The sequence below is a fragment of the Tachypleus tridentatus genome, chromosome 3 (genome assembly GCF_004210375.1).
Source record: "Tachypleus tridentatus isolate NWPU-2018 chromosome 3, ASM421037v1, whole genome shotgun sequence".
In the NCBI taxonomy this organism is placed as follows: Eukaryota; Metazoa; Arthropoda; class Merostomata; order Xiphosura; family Limulidae; genus Tachypleus; species Tachypleus tridentatus.
Window position 1 is genome coordinate 22,234,360 of NC_134827.1, and position 18,644 is coordinate 22,253,003.

The 18,644-nt window shown below is 30.7% G+C and overlaps 1 pseudogene across 1 annotated transcript; it reads left to right on the top strand.

The window, feature by feature from the left end:
• Positions 1-4,796: 4,796 nt before the first annotated feature.
• On the top strand, positions 4,797-18,158 carry LOC143246516 (ADP-ribosylation factor 1-like; annotated as a pseudogene). Its single transcript, XR_013026015.1, has 5 exons — positions 4,797-4,881; positions 6,014-6,182; positions 11,693-11,803; positions 14,743-14,867; positions 16,039-18,158. The product of XR_013026015.1 is annotated as an ADP-ribosylation factor 1-like (transcript).
• Positions 18,159-18,644: the final 486 nt, after the last annotated feature.

Below are 18,644 nucleotides of genomic sequence, written 5' to 3' on the forward strand. Positions count from 1 at the left end.
TCGATACCCGTGGTGGGCAGAGCACAGACAGCCCATTGTGTAGCTTTGTGCTTAATTCAAAACAACAATCCAAGCTGATTTATTATCTTATGTTTATAAGATATCACTAGTATTTGAGTTCACGCTGAAATGGAATTTTCACTATTTTCTAGCTTAAACCTTGTTTGGGTGTATTTATACTAGTACGTACGTATAGGAGTATTATGTTGGTGAAGTGTAATGATTTATAATACGATACATGAGAATTGTGATATGGTTTATGAGCCACCACTCACCTCAACCTGAGAACACAGCATCATCTAGTTTTGCACTTCACAACAACTAAACTATTTTTAACTTGTATTAATCGTAAACGTTTCCCCATCGGTAGCATAGCTGTATGTCTGTGGATTAATACTTTTAGAAACCGTATATCAACATGCTTTGTGTAGCCTTGTGCTTAATTACAAACGATAATAACATAAACATTTATATTTTCGCAAGCAATAGCTGCTTTAGAAAGTTTTTTATTAGGTAATAACAATCTATGCTATGTAGAAACAAGAGTAATGTGTTTAAATACCAGACTAACTGAGTAAAAAAGATAATCATTTCAATGTCAGTTCGTAAGTTAGACAATGAATCAATCAACGTGTTTGGTGTCGATTGATCAGTATGGATATTCGTGCAAGTGAATTAAACTTACATCAGTTTCTGAATCTCTTTTGAAATTTTCTTTGTGATATCAGTAATCAAAGTCTGTAGAAAATGCTATTAAAGAAAGAAATAATTTCGTTGTCATTACTTATTATTGGAATACTTACTGTTTTACCAAGCAGTCTATCTACACGACGAAAGAACACGTTACTGCAATACATTCAGTATCTAAAGTAAACTAAAATGACTCATCTTTTAAGTTGCATTACAAGACTATTACCGCCAGAATTTTGTGTGTTTTTTTATTGAAATTAAACAATATAATGAATTCACATAACTTTTATCGGTTATACATAATAAAATTTTGTTTATTTTACACAAAATGTTTCACCAGGCTTACCTGGGTAGCGATAACTCTACGGATTTACGACACTAAAATCAGGGGGTTGATTCCTCTCGATTGACACAACAAATAGCCCGAGAAGAGCGCAGATAGCCCAATGTCCAACTTTATTGTTCAGTGAAAGAAGAGGAAAAAATTAAACAACTCAACAATAAAACTATAGATGTGACGGCATCTATTAGAGGTTTTCGTCACCATAGTATAAATGTAGTATGTTATAAAATATTAAAGTTAACATATGATGACGTAATAAATTCATGCATCTGTATTTAAGTAATGTTTCCGATGTTCACGTGTTCAATTAAAATATTTTCTCAACCCAAACGAGCCGTTTTTGCATATAAATTATGACATTCTGTTTAATTTATTATTCGATGTTATACAGCGGATGAATTTGTTAATGATCACATTAAAGGTTTATTTTATTTTTCACCGAAGATAAAATGAACACATAACCTGTGTGTTTAGGCCTAATGCGTTTCTTGATTCGCGTACCCTCTGCTTTAGATTGCATTCTCACCTATTCAAGGCTATTGGTCATAGTAATATTTATATTTAAACATTGATAGTTAATAGAAATTTAGCTGTTATGATTTTTTTTTGCAGTTAAGCACAAAGTTACATAAAAGGTTATCTTTGCTTTATCCACTTGAGTATCGAAACCCAGTTTCTATCGTTGTAATATCACAGATTAAAGGTTATGTTTCAAAATGTTATTGACTGTAAGACAAAGGCAATTACTGGTGATTGGAAGATTTTCAGTGTCACTTCTAGGTTATTTTAAATGTGTGTAAGGAAGATCAGCAGAGCTATAACATGATTAATTTTACTGTTGGTAAACTGTTAGATTCTGTTAACGTTTGAAAAGTTAATACCGCATTAAAGGTTTTAAGCATGGTCCTGGAGAAAGGTTCTTCGATCATTCTGGAGTAAATGCAAAACCTTTGACACGTCAAGCAAGAGCTTTACAAACTAATCCAAAGGGTTAACCACTGTTCTTCGTCTTCTGGGTGATTCATTGGTAAGCTTGAGGATTTATAATGCTAAAAATCGGAATTCGATCCCAATGGGGAAAATTGAGCAAATAGTCTAACGTGTAACTTTTAACTTAAATACCAACAGAAACGTATCTGAAGATATTTCTAACAATTCGAATTATCACAAAAGCATCCATATTTCTGTTGTTTACTTTGATTTTCAAAAGCTTTTAATAAGGTGAATCAATGAAATGATTTAGTAACTTAAATACTTAAGGAACTAATGAATATTTTGAGAAGTTGGCAGGAAATTGGCTTAAGTGAAAGAAAGAAAACAGAGCAATGATAAATAGATATTTCTTCTTACTAGGGAAACATAGTGTGGTCCCTTCATGATACGCTTTACGACCTTTGTTGTTTGTTCTTTATAGTTATTATTTAAATAATTTCTGGAAAAGCTACTCACGGTGGGCAGAGCATGGACAGCTCATGGTGTCACATTGTACTTGACAACAAACAATTGTCTAGTACTTTTAAATTCATTGTTAATGCAAATTTTCCATAAAGAATTATTCTGTTAAGAATTTTCCTCTTATCCAAAAGGACTTTTATAGTCTTAATTAATAGGCTAGAAGATAAAAAATGTTCTTTAATGCTCAGAAGTGCACAGTGTTACGTATTGTAATCTATCCCAGACAAGCCTCCAACTTATTATGTTACATATTAAGATTTCAAAAAGCCTAAAACACGGTTAACTTGTAAATTTGATTTAAAAGTTAATTAAATATCGATACGTATCAAACTTTTGATATTTGCCAACAAAATTAATACGCACAGTTTTTCTTAGTACAAATATACAAACAAAAATACAATTTGCAATAACAGGTATTGCAAATAATGATTTAAATAAAAACATTTTATAAACTTACAAACAATGTTGAGTTTTTTACCTGGTCTGAAACTGAATATTTTAACGACACTTCACGATGAGTTAATTAATTTTCTGTTGATACACAGGTACACTTCACTTAACAGGAAGCTAGCTTCTTCACACTAAGTTTTTCCTCTGAAGTTACACAATATCTTCGTAAAAATACTAAAGTCCAAAGTTAATTCACTGAAATTAAATGATTTTTAATGTTTGAAATCTATAAACATTCCTGATCAAATATCTGTAAACGACTGATAAGCGTTAATCACCTTTATAGGTTTTGAGGTTTATAGCATACCAACTGCAGCAGACCAACAATACAAAACCGTCTCTTGGTGCGTCGATTTATAAACTTTAAGCGAGGTTCTTAAAAGTTCAGTTGGCAACAATATTCGAAGAAACGCTAGTGCTTTCTTAAAACATATATTGTTGATCCATACACTCAAAAAGCTTCTACAAATTTATGGAATAGGCGGGAATTTCGCAATACACATATAATGGTATAACTCACATACATTCCTAAATATAAATATTTAACTAAAATAAGTATCGCTATTAAAATAACTGTATTACAGCCCCCATTGAAACAGCGGTATGCCTGCAAACTTGCACCGCTAAAACCAGGTTTCGATACATGCGATGGGCAGAGTACAGGTGGCCCATTGTGTAGCTTTATGCTCAATTCCAAACAAACAAAAATAAATGTATGATAATAAATCTGTTATAACTGTTATTCATTTGAATGTAAGCATTTGTAATGTACTCTACCTTTTTTCTTTTGTAAGAAATACTTGGTGTTGTGAAAAAGCAAAAAAAAAATTAAATGTGATTGTTGATAAGCCCCTAATTTCGCCTGTTATTGAAAATTAAAATATAGTTTTAGTCATATTTATAGGATTTTTCATTTTAAAAAGAATAAAGCTGTGGCAACTTTCCCAAAAAATCTGACAAGGCTTCAATTGGAATACTTTTTACAAGTTTAGTTCTACTTAAAGAGTAGGAAGCTCGTGAGATTGTTGTCTATTAATGTAGTTACAGGCATTTGTATTAGTTTCTGTTAGATATAAATGTAAACTTTATGGTGACTACGGCTTCCTGTCATTCTACACATTATTATTATCACCTTCCTCCTGTGACGCAGCGGTGAATATGAGGGCTTATAATGCTGAAATGTCGGTTTTTGTTAATTGCTGTGGGCAGAGCACAGATAGCTCATTGTGTTTCTCTGCGCTTATTAACAAACTTATTTAAACGCGGCATCTATCGGAAAATTATTGACACATAATTTCGAAGAATAATCAACAAATACTTGTATTACGAAACAGCTAAATGCTTCAAAAATAAAATATGTAACAAGAATACTTTTACAAAATTAACATAATATGCTAATAGGAATCAATATGTACCATTGTGACCTCGAGATTAGACTCAGTAATATGCAAAATTATTGATTTAAAATTTGTAGTATTAACCAAAATTTAACGATTCTTGCGAAATAGCAATAATAATTTAATGTTTTAATCTAAACAAGCTCAAATTTTATGACAAAAACACGTTATAATGAAATTAATAACTGACATTGATAGCATTTTGTCTTGCCATGAGTTGATATTATCTAAATATATACCTTAATAAGTATGTGTATGTTTATTGAAAAGTGTAATGTTTATTAAGTATATAAACTTTGTTCATACTATAGCGCAAGTTAGCATTTTTGTTTTGTTTTTATAAGTTGAAACAGAACGACCAGGTATTTTTAGCTCTTAAAATTTTTATCAATACTTGTCTCGAGTTAAATTTATTTGTATTCAAGATTTGCATCACGTGATGCCTTGAAACAGCAGTATTGCCTGACGTGGCAAAGGTCTGCTCTCCGTTGGCAATTCGGGTTATTCTCGCCATTTTGTGTGTGGCCAGGTCTGTTTCAGAGTTGGGTGAGGTAGGAGTAACTGTATGCAGTTATTGGAATAAATTAATCTTTCGTGTTTTCTATTTGAATATGTAATGGTAGTAATAAACCAAAATATGTGATGTAATAAATGTACAACCATTTATTTTATCTATTTACATCATACGGGAATTTTAACACAAAGGTGTTGAATGTTAATTTTGTTACTGTTCATAGTGTTGCTATTACGTGTTAGTGGTATTGGTAGTATTACAAAGTACAATTTTCAAATTTGATTTATGGGTACAGTAGTTCTACTTTAAGATGGTAAAACGCAACTAAAATAAAGGTATAAAATCACCCTAACCAAACAAAAATGGTGAGATAAGAATTGGCAAGTATGTATATATAACAAGGCAATAGTTACTAATCGTTAATTAAATGTACAATTTACAAAAGGTAAAGTGTTAGTCTAATTTAGAGGGAAGATCACTTTTCCAGTTTCGACCAGCTTAACGTTTAGATTATGTACGTTTTAATTCATCGCTGTAGGCGGTGTAGTTATACTAAACAAGACACATGGTAATGTTATGCAGGCAAAATAACCTGCAGGACACACATGGTTATTATTAAATTATGGCAGTTTAAACTGTGACATATTTTTAGTGGATGTATTCTGCTGGACTCTTATGTCACGTGAAATTTCAAGGCAATCCATTATTATAAAATACACAAGAGTTTTGTCTTCCTGAATTGTAAAAAATTTTCACATGATAGGAAAAAAAAGAATACTTTCAATATCTGTGTAGCTGAATTATGGAAAATCCATTATTAAAACCCAAACAACTTTTATGAAGTTTAAATTTGAATGCCTGTGTTATTAGTTGACACAAAGTATGCTCTATGGGGTTAAAAATGTAAACATTTCAACAGTAAAACTGTTACTGGCCTGAGTAATCTATTGTATTTCATAATATTATCCTACAAGACATCTTTTCATAATGTTTAAGCTTTTGGATAAATACTAAATTTTATTTAGACTTACAAGCAGATTTAAGTATTATACAAGCTTAGACCAGTTTTAACTTGATTGTTTCTCTTATTTAACTTACATTTTTGGTCAAATTAAATCTTACCATACAAATGTTAACTTTCTGTGATTAAACTTCTTTTTGTAGGTTTCTGGTCAGGTCCACACAATGGGAAACATATTTGCTAATCTTTTCAAAGGCCTGTTTGGCAAAAAAGAAATGCGTATTCTGATGGTTGGGCTTGACGCTGCAGGAAAAACAACAATTTTATACAAATTAAAATTAGGAGAAATTGTTACTACTATTCCAACTATAGGTGAGCTCATAATTTTTTAAGATAATTGATATTCAGTTTATTTGACATGATTATTTAACTTGCGAAATCTCCGTTCTGAACAGCGAACATTTGGATATTTGTTGACTGCTTAAAGTATCTGTTGGCATTTATTACTGTATTGTAGTTTTATGTGGTAGACATTTGTATATTTGTATGTAGATAAACATTGGAAAGTATATTTTAATGCTCCATTATGAAAATAGATGTGATTAGGGAAATATTTCCATTTCTTCTTACTGTGTTGGTGTTTCAGATTTCTGACAGTCCATATCGTCATTGATACAAATTTTTCATGTGTATTTTTTAACGACCATGTTGTATATTATCCTAAAATAGGAAAAAAGGTGGTGATAGTGTTGTGTGTATTTCAAGAGAAAAATAAGATTCTTTATTCAGACTTTTGCTTATTGTTTGTTTCTTTAATGAATAACATTGTAAACTTACTCATAAGATTGAAAATGTCTGAAGAAAAATCATTGTGAAAATCTGATGAACCGTATTCAGATTACTGAGCACCTATTAGATGAAAGATGCAGACCTGATATCAGATTTCAGCAGTTTTTAACTGAAATGTTTTACAATTGATAGTTTTGTAACATCTATTAGCATAATTTGCAAATAAAAAATTAAATTTCAAATTTCATTTTATCCATAGCTGTCTTCTTACCTGTCACAGATTTTTATAATTTTCTGCCTGTCCAAAAGCACAGGTTTATGTTTGTTGCTACAAAACTAATAATCCCTTCAATACACAATTATTCATGACTTTCCTAACCCATGGCATCATTGAGAATACTGTACGTATGAAAAATTATTTCAGGGATCATTCATAACTGTATAACAAATAGCTGTTATGTAGTGTTTTCTTCGTTGTATTCTAAATCAAATAAATTTAAAAAATAAAATTAAGTTTTGAAGTTTCCATGGTTATTATTCTGTGTTTCAGATGCGGTGAGTATTATGAGTTAATTTTTCATAATGCAAATTCAAAATTTGCTAATATAAATAGTAGCAGCTGTTAACCCTTTTGAGATGGGTCATGAGTCAGAGGCCATGTCATGGCATTTGCTGACTTGCATACAGAATTTTATTGAACTACTATTTTATGAATGAATGGCAAGTTTGGTATGAAATTGTAGATTATAATTCAAATTTTAATATTATACATTTTAATTCCTTAAAATATGAAACAAACACCTAAACATCAGTTTTGTGTGTCACATGGTGTGTTGAATGCAGCACTGGTTTAAATTAGATGTTTGTGATATCAAAATACAAAGTGTATATAATTTTGTATTAATTAAGAACTCAAAATACTAATATTGACAAGATAGAATATAGAATCTTTTATATTTGCTGAGCTATCACTATTTAGTGAATCAGACACAGTGACCCCCCCCCTGCTTACCTCTTTCCATTTTTGAAACAGGCCCTTGTATACATTTGCTTCTGTATATTATGTGTGAATAAGCAATTAGAAACTCAATGATTTTCTCAGCTATTTTCAAATATAATGTCATACTCTCTTTGTTTTGAGACAAACCCTCGAGTTAATAAGTTGAATCTTTTGCCAGTTCATGATTTCATATTTTTTTAGATACAAATACAACTTATTTATTAAACTTGATAAATTAATATAATTTTGTGATATTGATAAAGTAATTTTTTATTTTTCAGTTATCTGTGTATATATATAGTTTGTTATAACAAAAATAAATACTGCACTAATTGAAAGGATTCCAAGGTACAAGTTATAATGTGGGATATAAAATGTATCATAGGTTTTGGAGGTGACTGCATAAATTAGATCCACATTGCAATGGGAATACACCATCTGCCTGTCTTAATCTCCACTCACCAGCCTCACATAAAGAAGAGTTAAATAATGAAATAAAATAGAAGAATAGAAATAGAAATTAGGAGAATGAGATGTAGTTGCTCTAGTTCAGTGAATTAAAAGTCAAAATATGTAATTGTCTATTTTCACAAATCACTTGTTAAGTCACATGCATAATACTCTGTAAAATGTTTCTCATTATCTGTGGGAGGATATGGTTTGTTTTTGTTTGTTTTTTGAATTTCGCACAAAGCTACTTGAGGGCTATCTGTGCAAGCCGTCTCTAATTTAGTAGTGTAAGACTAGAGGGAAGGCAGCTAGTCATCACCACCCACTGCCAACTCTTGGGCTACTCTTTTACCAATGAATAGTGGGATTGACCGTCACATTATAATGCCCCCACGGCTAAAAGGGCGAGCATGTTTGGTGCGACAGATATGCGAACCCGTGACCCTCAGATTACAAGTCGCACGCCTTAACACGCTTGGCCATGCCGAGCCGAGGATATGGTTTATTGGAAATGGTTCAAAGGAAAGCTACTAAAATGGCTAGGAATAGAAGGGTTATCTCATAGAAATAGATTAAGATTGCTTGGCTTTTCTCTTGTGAAAAGAAGAATAAGATATATATTGAAGCTTACATTATATGGGAAATCAGTGGAATGAAGACAAGTTTAAGGTTTGAAAAAGATAGGTCAGGTTCCAGTTAATGCTATAGCTACAAGCCAGATGCCATGTTATTGAGTTTGTTAACTTGCATTCAAAATTTTATTGAACTGCTATTTGAACGTATGACAATAAGTTTGGTATCAAATTGTAGAATATAATTCAAATTTTAGTATGATTCATGACTTAACTTAAAAATAAGTACCAAAAAAATAACACATTGGCTTCCACTTAACCATTGGTGAGTCATGCTCTCTTTTTTTTTTAAGAGCCACTTATTGGCTGGGACACGACAACCACATAAAGTAATTGTACAATGACTAGTGGAACCTAGGAAAGTATCAGCGAAATAGGCTTGGGATTCAACTTGTTAAATGTTGATTTTTTTTTTATGTCATGAGGTATGTTGAATGTAACATTTATTTAGATGTTTGTGATGTCCAAGTACAAAGTCTATGGTTTCTTATGAATTAGGAACTCAAATTACTGATATTGAGAAGCTAGAATATCAAATAAGAACCTTCTGTTTTTCCTATTTGCTGAGTTACCACTCCTTTACTGATTCAAACACACTGAACTAGTTCATCTCTTTCAATTTTTGGAAATACTCTCATATAAACTTCTATCAGTGACTCTTGAATAATCAGTCACAAGCTCAGAATGTCCACCTGATGGCTTTCTCAGGCATTTTTGAGTGTTATGATGATCGAAATTTCATATTTTATTAAGCCCAAATACAGCTTGCTTGCTAAGTTTGATAAGTTATAATGGAATTGTATGGTAGCAATATTGTAAATTATGATTTTTTGGTTATTTCCAGTGTGTGTATACTATATAAAATCTAATTTCATTTCACATCCTCCACATATATAATTTTTATAAGACTTAGCAACCTAGGTCAAAACCAGAAGAAATTATTATTTGCTTTACTTTATTTACTGTTGTATATTTTAAGAAAAATTAAGAACTTGTTTGTAAGTAGTATATATATATATATTCTTATATAATGTCTTAAAAGTGAAATGTGACTGTGTTTTACCAAATACTAAACTACAATGCAGTCAAGACAAGTTACTTTGTAAAGGCCAGTTTTATTCTCCGATACAGTAATATGAATGCAAGTGTTCTACATTGTTTTAACTTTTATAATGTTAGACAGGCACTACTGAAAGATCAGTATAATAAAAAAAAAATACATGTAAATGTATGTTATGAAATTTAAGTTATTTAAACTAGAAAAACAATTCCCAATTTTTTTATGGAAATCAGTCAAATTGACCCAACCCCTTTGAAGATACAGTATTGAAAATAAGATAACATATAAACTTTATTCTAAAAAAAATTTCATAATTACATGTAGGCTATAAAGATTTTACATGTGAAATTTGAAAGTGTTCTGATGCATAAAAATATTTTTAATCTTAAAATTACTTTGCATGTTGGGATAATCAACATCTTGAAAGAAAAAATCTCTGATTTGAAAACCTGATATTTTTGTGTGCAAAAGCCTTGTAATGTTTACCAGTGACCTGCAAAATTTTATAAAGATAAGCACACATTATCAGAAATCAAAGTATAATTTCGTGGTTACGAGGTGGGTGGATTTCACCCAACTCATAATGGAAGGGTTGAGACAATTTTATTTTACTAAGAGGGTGATTGGAATGGCTCATGGAATGATTTGTCATTAGCATTGATGGAGATCAGCATTTTATAAGAGTTTGCAAGGGGAATTTATAACTTTTTGAAGAGTAAATGAAAGTGTAGGAATGTTGTAGGTAGCAGCATCAATTGATGATGGTTGCTGTTTAAGGGTTAAAGGCTAATAATAATACTGTAAAATACAGTTGTGTGACATTGGAAGTCATACTTACCAGTATTTTAAAATGTTTATAGTTCATAAATTAAGTCTGTATCTGAACAAAAAAAAAAGAACCCAATTATATATTTAATCTCCTGATGACTCAGTGATAGTCTTTGGGAGTTGTAATGTTACATTTAGGTTTTTATTTCTGCAGTGAGGACAGTACAGATAATCTATTCTGCAGCTTTGTGGTTAAAGAAAATTTTTTGAGATAAGGAAAACGATTATCCAGTATTTTTGAGTGAATGTGGAGAAATTTTGTGCATAAGAGTGGCGTGGTACTAATTGTGAAAAGACAAAACCTACTGGTAAAACAAATATGGTTCCTATTATGCTTAAAGACCATTTGTTATGGTAACTGTTAGCTAATAAACTTACCAATCAGTAAACTGTAGCTTATGTAATTATTAGAATACACTCGTATGTGTTACATTATAAAAAGTTTTGCCGTGTTGTTTCTTGTGCTTTTTAATGGTTTGCTTGCTTTCTTCAGCATGGTGTAGATATTTGGCATTATGTGAAGGTAAAAAAAGGTTATTTCAGTATCAAGGAAGAATGTTATGGTTAGATGTAATAAAATATTTATAACCTGTTATTTTTCTGTAGTTTTATCCTTTGAGTATCCTTTTGTTCACTGAATCAAATTTATATTAGTGTATGAAACATTTTTTGTGCATTCTAGCACTAAGTTTCTTCATAGTTAACTTTTTTTATAATTTTAAGCTTTGAAATACATTTGAAACATTTATCAGAAAATTAAATACCTTAAATTATTCTGTGGCCTAAAAATTTGGTAATTTTTATGTTAGGCAAGGCACATTTTTGGAATTGAATCTTTTCTCAATTACTTAATATTAATCATCTGTGGGACAATGGCATGTATGGCATTACTGGTTATTTTGGCATTTTAAATTTTCTCATTTTTAGGGTTTTTTATCACCTCATTCATTATTTCTGATGTATTATGTTGTCTAATATGACCAAATGTTAAAATATTTGGTATCATAATAGTTTAAGGTGCTGAATCAGTATCCTACATTTTTTAAAAATGAAATAGATCAATTCTCAAAAGTTTTTTCTACAAATGATATGGTTCTAATAATTACCTAATTTCCTGTTCCAGGATTTAATGTAGAAACAGTAGAATACAAGAATATAAGCTTCACCGTATGGGATGTAGGTGGACAAGATAAAATTAGACCACTGTGGCGTCATTATTTCCAAAACACACAAGGTATGGATGTTTTTATATGAATTTGTTTTAAATGTCTTCTGCTGCATTTTTTTATTAATGTTAAATTCCATATGGTTTCAGCCATCATTGCAATTGCATAATGAAAGTGGTAAATATATGTTGTAGTGGGGAGTGTGTTGGGTCATGTATACCCTGACTGATATCTTCCTCCCTCCCTCCCAAAAAAAAAATATCCAAAATCCTGGCTGTTGTCATCATCTTATTTGCCAAGAAGAAGATACTAGTGACAATGTGAATGAAAATTTTGACTCTGTACAAGTGTTCTCAGCTCCATCAGAAAGAGGGTTTGTAGGACAAAATATCCAAGAATATGCAGGTGACCACTGGTGAAATTAGTACGTTCTCTGAATTTTATGTTTAGTACCTTGTCATAGGTCCTGCTACCTTGAGGCTTTACATTCTCAAATGCTCTAGGTTGCCAAGAAACACTACAAGAAATGTCTAGTTGAGAAGAAATGCTCAAGTCCTTCTTGTAGTTAGCCTAAGCCACTTGCTTATTCTTATTGTGTACCATAATGTAACACTAAATTTATGAATTTTTTTCTGTTGAAAGTAGGCTACTTCTCAGTAGCTACAAAATGGGCTAATAAATGGCTTCAAAACAGTGGAATCTGAAATGTTCGAGATCAAGTTGAATACTGCTGTCGATCAGCAAATGGTTGTGCTGTTAACATACACATCATGGTAGATGATAAGACAAAAATAGCTGATGCATCTAGAAATGCTAAAAGAAAAATGCAGTTGATTAGATTAATATTAACATTGAAGAAACCTCATAGTAACAGTGCTCCAGGTTGCTAGAGATGCTTCATTTTTTTTATTTTATGCGTCAGTTACAGATATACTATCACTGATATGCTACAATATGAATTGGTATGCCTACTGGTTGCTTGCTGAGAAAATAGCGGTCTTTCTACACAGGTGCTTGTAACATACTCAAAGGAAGGAAATCAAACTAGGAGTGTAATAATACATCGAGCTATCAGTAGGTTGCACATACAAATGTCCTGATAGCAGTTGCCAATAGTACTCCAACTATCAATGTGTTTGAGAGTTTAGAAAGTGCAATGCTGTACAGATAAGCAAAGAACTTCTGTTGTACGTAACCAAACTTCACTATTGTTTGTACTGAGAAGTTAGGGGGCGGGCTGTATTTATTTTCACAGAAATGAGTGCATGCTAAGAATCAAATTATATTAACAACCACTTGTTAGTTTCACCTTAACTAACTGTTATTGGTCCCATCTTATCCTAAACATGCACACCAATTAATTGAATTGAAAGAAGAAAAACAAAATAGCATAAAATTAGTAATGTTGTGCAACTGCAGTGCTTCAGTCTTAAGGATATGAAGTGCTGAATCTGCTGTTAGAATTCTAGAAATAAAATTTGTTTTAGGACTAAAAGAATGGAGAAATAGTTCAACTTTCAAGAATCCAGAACTCTTCTAAATTCGAGTTCTATTGAACACATACTTGTGCATGAATAAAATGGAAGAAAATACTAGATGCCTCAGTGAAATGTTTAGTTACAAAAGCAACCTGTCGTCCAGGGTTTTGAGATCTGCTCTAATAAGAGTTTTTCATCAGAATAGAAGACCAAGTAAATGGGTTGGTTTATGAAGACAATTTTTTCAAAGTTTACACACGATTCCTAAATAAGAAACCTAAAAACTGCTGCAGTGAAGGTGCATCATCTCATCTATAATCAATTGCTGTGAAGTATCCTTATCTCTAACTATTAGAAGTTATTAAGGCAATCAAACTGTTTCATGTTTCTTTGAATGCAACCAGCTGACAGTGTTTTTGGAAATATGACATGGTTTTCATACTTGTGTTTGCTCAAAAGAATGTTCATATTTATTATGTCAGTCTTGATATTCCAGAAGAAAACCATGTCTGTGGCTACTTTATTTAGAAGATTTTAAAAATGGGTTGTTGTTTTTCCAAAAAACTAAACATTCAGTGTTATATTACAGAACACATTGCAAAAGATTGAATGTATTAGGTTGGCTGCTTCTCAACTTGATGTAACATTTGATGGCATCCTGAAGTGTACAAGGTTGTACAGCCTCCTGGTAGCAGAGCCAACTTGCTAACGTGATATTCAAAGAATTTTTTGCCGATCGTTGGTTAGTTATTACGTATTTATGTCTCCTCATAAACTTCATTCTCTGGACATTATTGTATGCAGTAGGATTCTTAAGATTTTCATTGGTATCTGTTTGGCATACAAGGTGGTTCAAGCCATAGGTTATTGGTGGTGAAGTTTTGGGATCTTTGTTGGTTTTCATATTTTATTTTACTTGCAAAAAAAAAATTGCAGGAGAATTTAATAGATAATTAGCATACCTTTGCAGCATTTGTTTAATATAAATACACCATTACACCTAAATGCCTGTTAACAAGAAAGATTTTCTAATTATTTCAGTTGTTGTACCATATTGTGATAAACTTAAAGAAACATGGGCTTGAGGTTTGATTGCCACTAGAAGATATGTACAACTTAGATAACTCATGAATTACACTCACTGTGAAATATTAATGCTGTAGTAAAATCAGTAGTGGAGGAAGTTTCATAGAGCAACTTTGCTGATATTTAGTCGATAAAAGGTAAATGTGCTATTTATCAAGATCGATTTTACCATACATTTATTCCCTTCATATGTAAGTAACCCTATTTCTTAAAACAGTATTGTAATATAGAAATAAGGCACTCCTACTGAAATAATTCAGTAAGTAAACACTTGATTAAACCTTCTTGGAAGTGAAAAATCCCATAATGAATTTAAAATTTGTAGTGAAGTTTGTTTTTTTTAATGTGTATATTGTGTTGTCACTGATCTTTTGTTTTTAATAATAATTTTGCTATATTCCAACTGTATTTATTACAAAACGGTTTCCTATTACTGCTTTTAGGTCTTATATTTGTAGTTGACAGTAATGACAGGGAGCGTATTGGAGAAGCTAGGGAAGAACTAATGAGAATGTTGGGTGAAGATGAACTAAGAGATGCAGTTCTTCTGATTTTTGCCAATAAACAGGTATGGTTGTATTGTTTGTAGAGAATGTACTAAGATATAGATATTGAATAAGATTCTTCTGTGTGCACTTATCTGTAAGTTATGCTTTAGCTTCTCAGTATATAAATGTGACAATGTAAACATAATTTAACTGAATATTTAAACATTAGATCACTTTCAAGAAACTGGTTTACTGACTAGTTAGTACATCTGTTATTCTGATGATCTAAGTAATTCATTTAAACATATGCACACATGAATTATTAGTGCAAGATAGATATAAGTATTTATTTTTTATTAACATGAAAATGCTGAATATTTTTTATAAATTTGACTAGGAATTTAGTTCTTTATTTGAAAATAAATGTGAGATATTGTAGTGTTACACCTAGCAACCCTCAATATTTCTTTAAAAGTTCCATTTGAAAATGCTCCTTTATTTTAAAAGGTCCAAATAGCTTGTTCAAGAATTTTTAGAATCTAGAAAAGGTCAAGTTATTATTATAAAAAGAATGTGGATTTGTGTGAGGATGTATTAACCTGATAAACAAACAACTTCATCTTTTATGAACATTGTAGAAAATCAGGTTGTCTAAAATCTCATTTGTTCCATTTTTAGTATTTAAACAGACTGAAAAATTCCAGCATTTAAAACATTAAGTAACTTAAGAAAACTGAATCTGTTTTGATTCTAAACACACTGATAAAATTGTGGGAAATTTTAAGTAAACTTATGGATACCCTTTATACGATCAGAATATCTGACATAACCAATTATCTGTAGGGTTTTTATTGAATATGCTGACACAATAATGAAACTTGTACACATTTCTTCAGAAAACTGAAAAAAATGTTCGAAAATACATTTTACTAGTATAATGATGACAATATTTAATTTTTTGTTTGTGCAGATAATAGTAGTTGGTAACTTAAATTTTGTTCCTGGCCTAAGGATTAATGTAGAAATAGTTTTGTATTTCTTGTTAATAAGTATATGTTGATCCCATCAGTGTCTTATTTCTGCACAAGTACTAGTTACATATAGTTCACCTTGTAGTGTAAAATAATTTCAAACAAATATAAATTTGTTGCATTTTTTGATGTTTTATACACAAAAATGTTTGTTTTAGCTTTCCTGTTATTTTTGTTTCATTAAAAAATTTTAATTAAGGGAAAAAATATCTATTTGTAGGATCTTCCAAATGCCATGAATGCAGCAGAAATCACAGATAAACTAGGCCTTCATTCACTGAGAAATCGTAATTGGTACATCCAGGCTACCTGTGCTACCAGTGGAGATGGGTTATATGAGGGACTTGACTGGCTATCTAATCAACTTAAAAACCCAAAGTAAAATTCCTTAAACCATAATATTTTCTCTTCAACACCATCAGGGGTAAAACTGAACATCATGTTAAACCCCTTGTATAAAAATATCAGAATTGCCTAGACACACAACACACCTTTCAGTTTATTTTTGAACCTCACCATGTATTGAGCCAGGTTGGTATGACATTTGCAGTCCTGACATTAACATTACATTACAATACTTTATTATTCCAGAACCAAAGTTTGATAGCTTTTTTTAATATTTTATTAACTGGCCCAATACATTCCAAGTGAAAGCACTAGATATTTGCTTGAGGAAACAGGTTATACAACTATTAGTAAAACTATTTGCTTTTAGTATTGATTAGTTGAAAAATTACATTATCTGCATGAAAAATTCAACTCTCTCTCTCTCTCTCACTATCTGGTACTACAAATACATACAAGTCAACTGCTGTTGTTTGTTTGTTTGTTTTTCACGGCTTTTGGTGTCATAAAGCACATATTGCAAGTTTTCACTGTTATGTTTGGTGTGATTGAAACAAGTGCAGTGAGGGAGCTGGCACTCACTCGGTGCAGTCTAGGCCAGTGCGCATTATTAACTGTTTTTGTCTATGTTGGAAATGATTAAACACTTGCCAATATAAATGTCTATGACTACTTTCTAAATGTAAATTCTGACAGAAGTTTAAAGAAAAAAAATGCAATTAATACTTCATTAGATCTGGGTGATTTGTAATATATAAAACTGTGTAATTCATAAAATTCAGAAGTTCATGGCATTGTTGATTTTTGTAGTTTGTGTACAGATGGAATCTTTGGAACATGAATTTTTTATATATATAATAATTTGTATTTCATTAAAATATTTTGAAGAAGGAAAGCAGTTCTATAAAAATGTTCATACGTGATTATAATTACATTATTTTATTTTTGTTGCTTCTGTGTAAACACCCAAAAATCCTTTAAAATGTTAAGACAAATTTTTTATTAAACCTTTTTTTAATTTTTTGAGTACCAAAGGTATAATTAGTGGAACAGCTATGTGAAAGTCATTGAACTATGAAAATAGTTATATACATTCTATAACAGTTGTCATGATTATTGAAATATTTAAACTAAAGTTATTTAAAAAAAATGGACACTGAAGTTGACTGTTACATGTTGTGTGTAGATCGTCGTATGAAGTTTAAGCACAGCTACATAAAAATACTTGTAAGCATATATCTTTTGTATTGACATAAATTAGCTGTAGGTAGTTCCTGTGAACTTGGATTTGGAAGTACACGTGATCTTTATTGTGTCATATAAGTATAAATAAAGTATTTATTTTCTTCCATAAAAATATGCTTGTTACAGATGAATATAAATAATCTTTATATGAAATGATTTTTAAATCTGATACATAGAATAAATTGGAATTAAACTTGTTTCTATATAAAGAAACCAAGCAACAAAAAGGAAAAAAATCAAACATCCAAACACCCTACTGTCTCGGTGCCATACCAGTGAGGGATTATGAAATTTATCAATACCGGTAGTGGACATGGCTAAAATATTCCATTCATTATGTAGCTCTGTAGCTACATAAGGTGAGACCGTAAAAGGCCAATTACAGTTTCCATCATGTTAAATCTTAATATAAGCCTGTTCATTTACAAGCAAGATTTGTTGCCAGGTTCTTTGCATGGATGAGATGGTCTAATGTACAAACAAGTATATGGTAAATTAGTAACAAATATTCTTATATATATAGTCATTAATCTTTGAAGCCTTAATTATTTCTTTGGGAAGGTGTAGCCTTTGTGTAAGTTCATCTACAAAGATATACATGAGTGAAGTAAATTATAGAAATAGTACATAATATGAATTTTTTAAATACTAATTATATGATAGATTTGCAACAGTGTTGTACTGAAAATTTGCATCTTTGATATATGTGACGTTGACATACCTAACTTTTAAATAAAATCATGGAAACAATTTTGGTGTATTCCATTTAGAAATGTTCCTCAGCAGTAAGTGTAAGAGCTTATAATGTCAAAATACAATTTCAGTACCTGAAACAGGCACAGTACCCATAGTCTATTATGTAGGTTTGTACTTAAGTCATCTACTATTTAAAAACCATATTTCGCACTGTCATGATATTCACATCAAACTAGTAAGGTTTTGCTTTTGTGTATCTATTTATTACAATGTAATATCCTCATTTAATTTAGTTTATGCATTTTAAATGATAGTTTCGTGTTTCAACAGTTTGAACTTATTCTTGTAAATATGAAAGCAAGTATTTTTAAGTAGAATTCATTGTATCCTTTTACATAGGTTTTATATATAAATAAATGTAGTAATTTCTGCAAAACATTTTATTTAAACAGTATTGCAAACTACAATATATATAATGTAAATGCCAGGTATCATTTCTACAACAATATGCAAATCTGCAACTGTGACATCTTTTGTGAA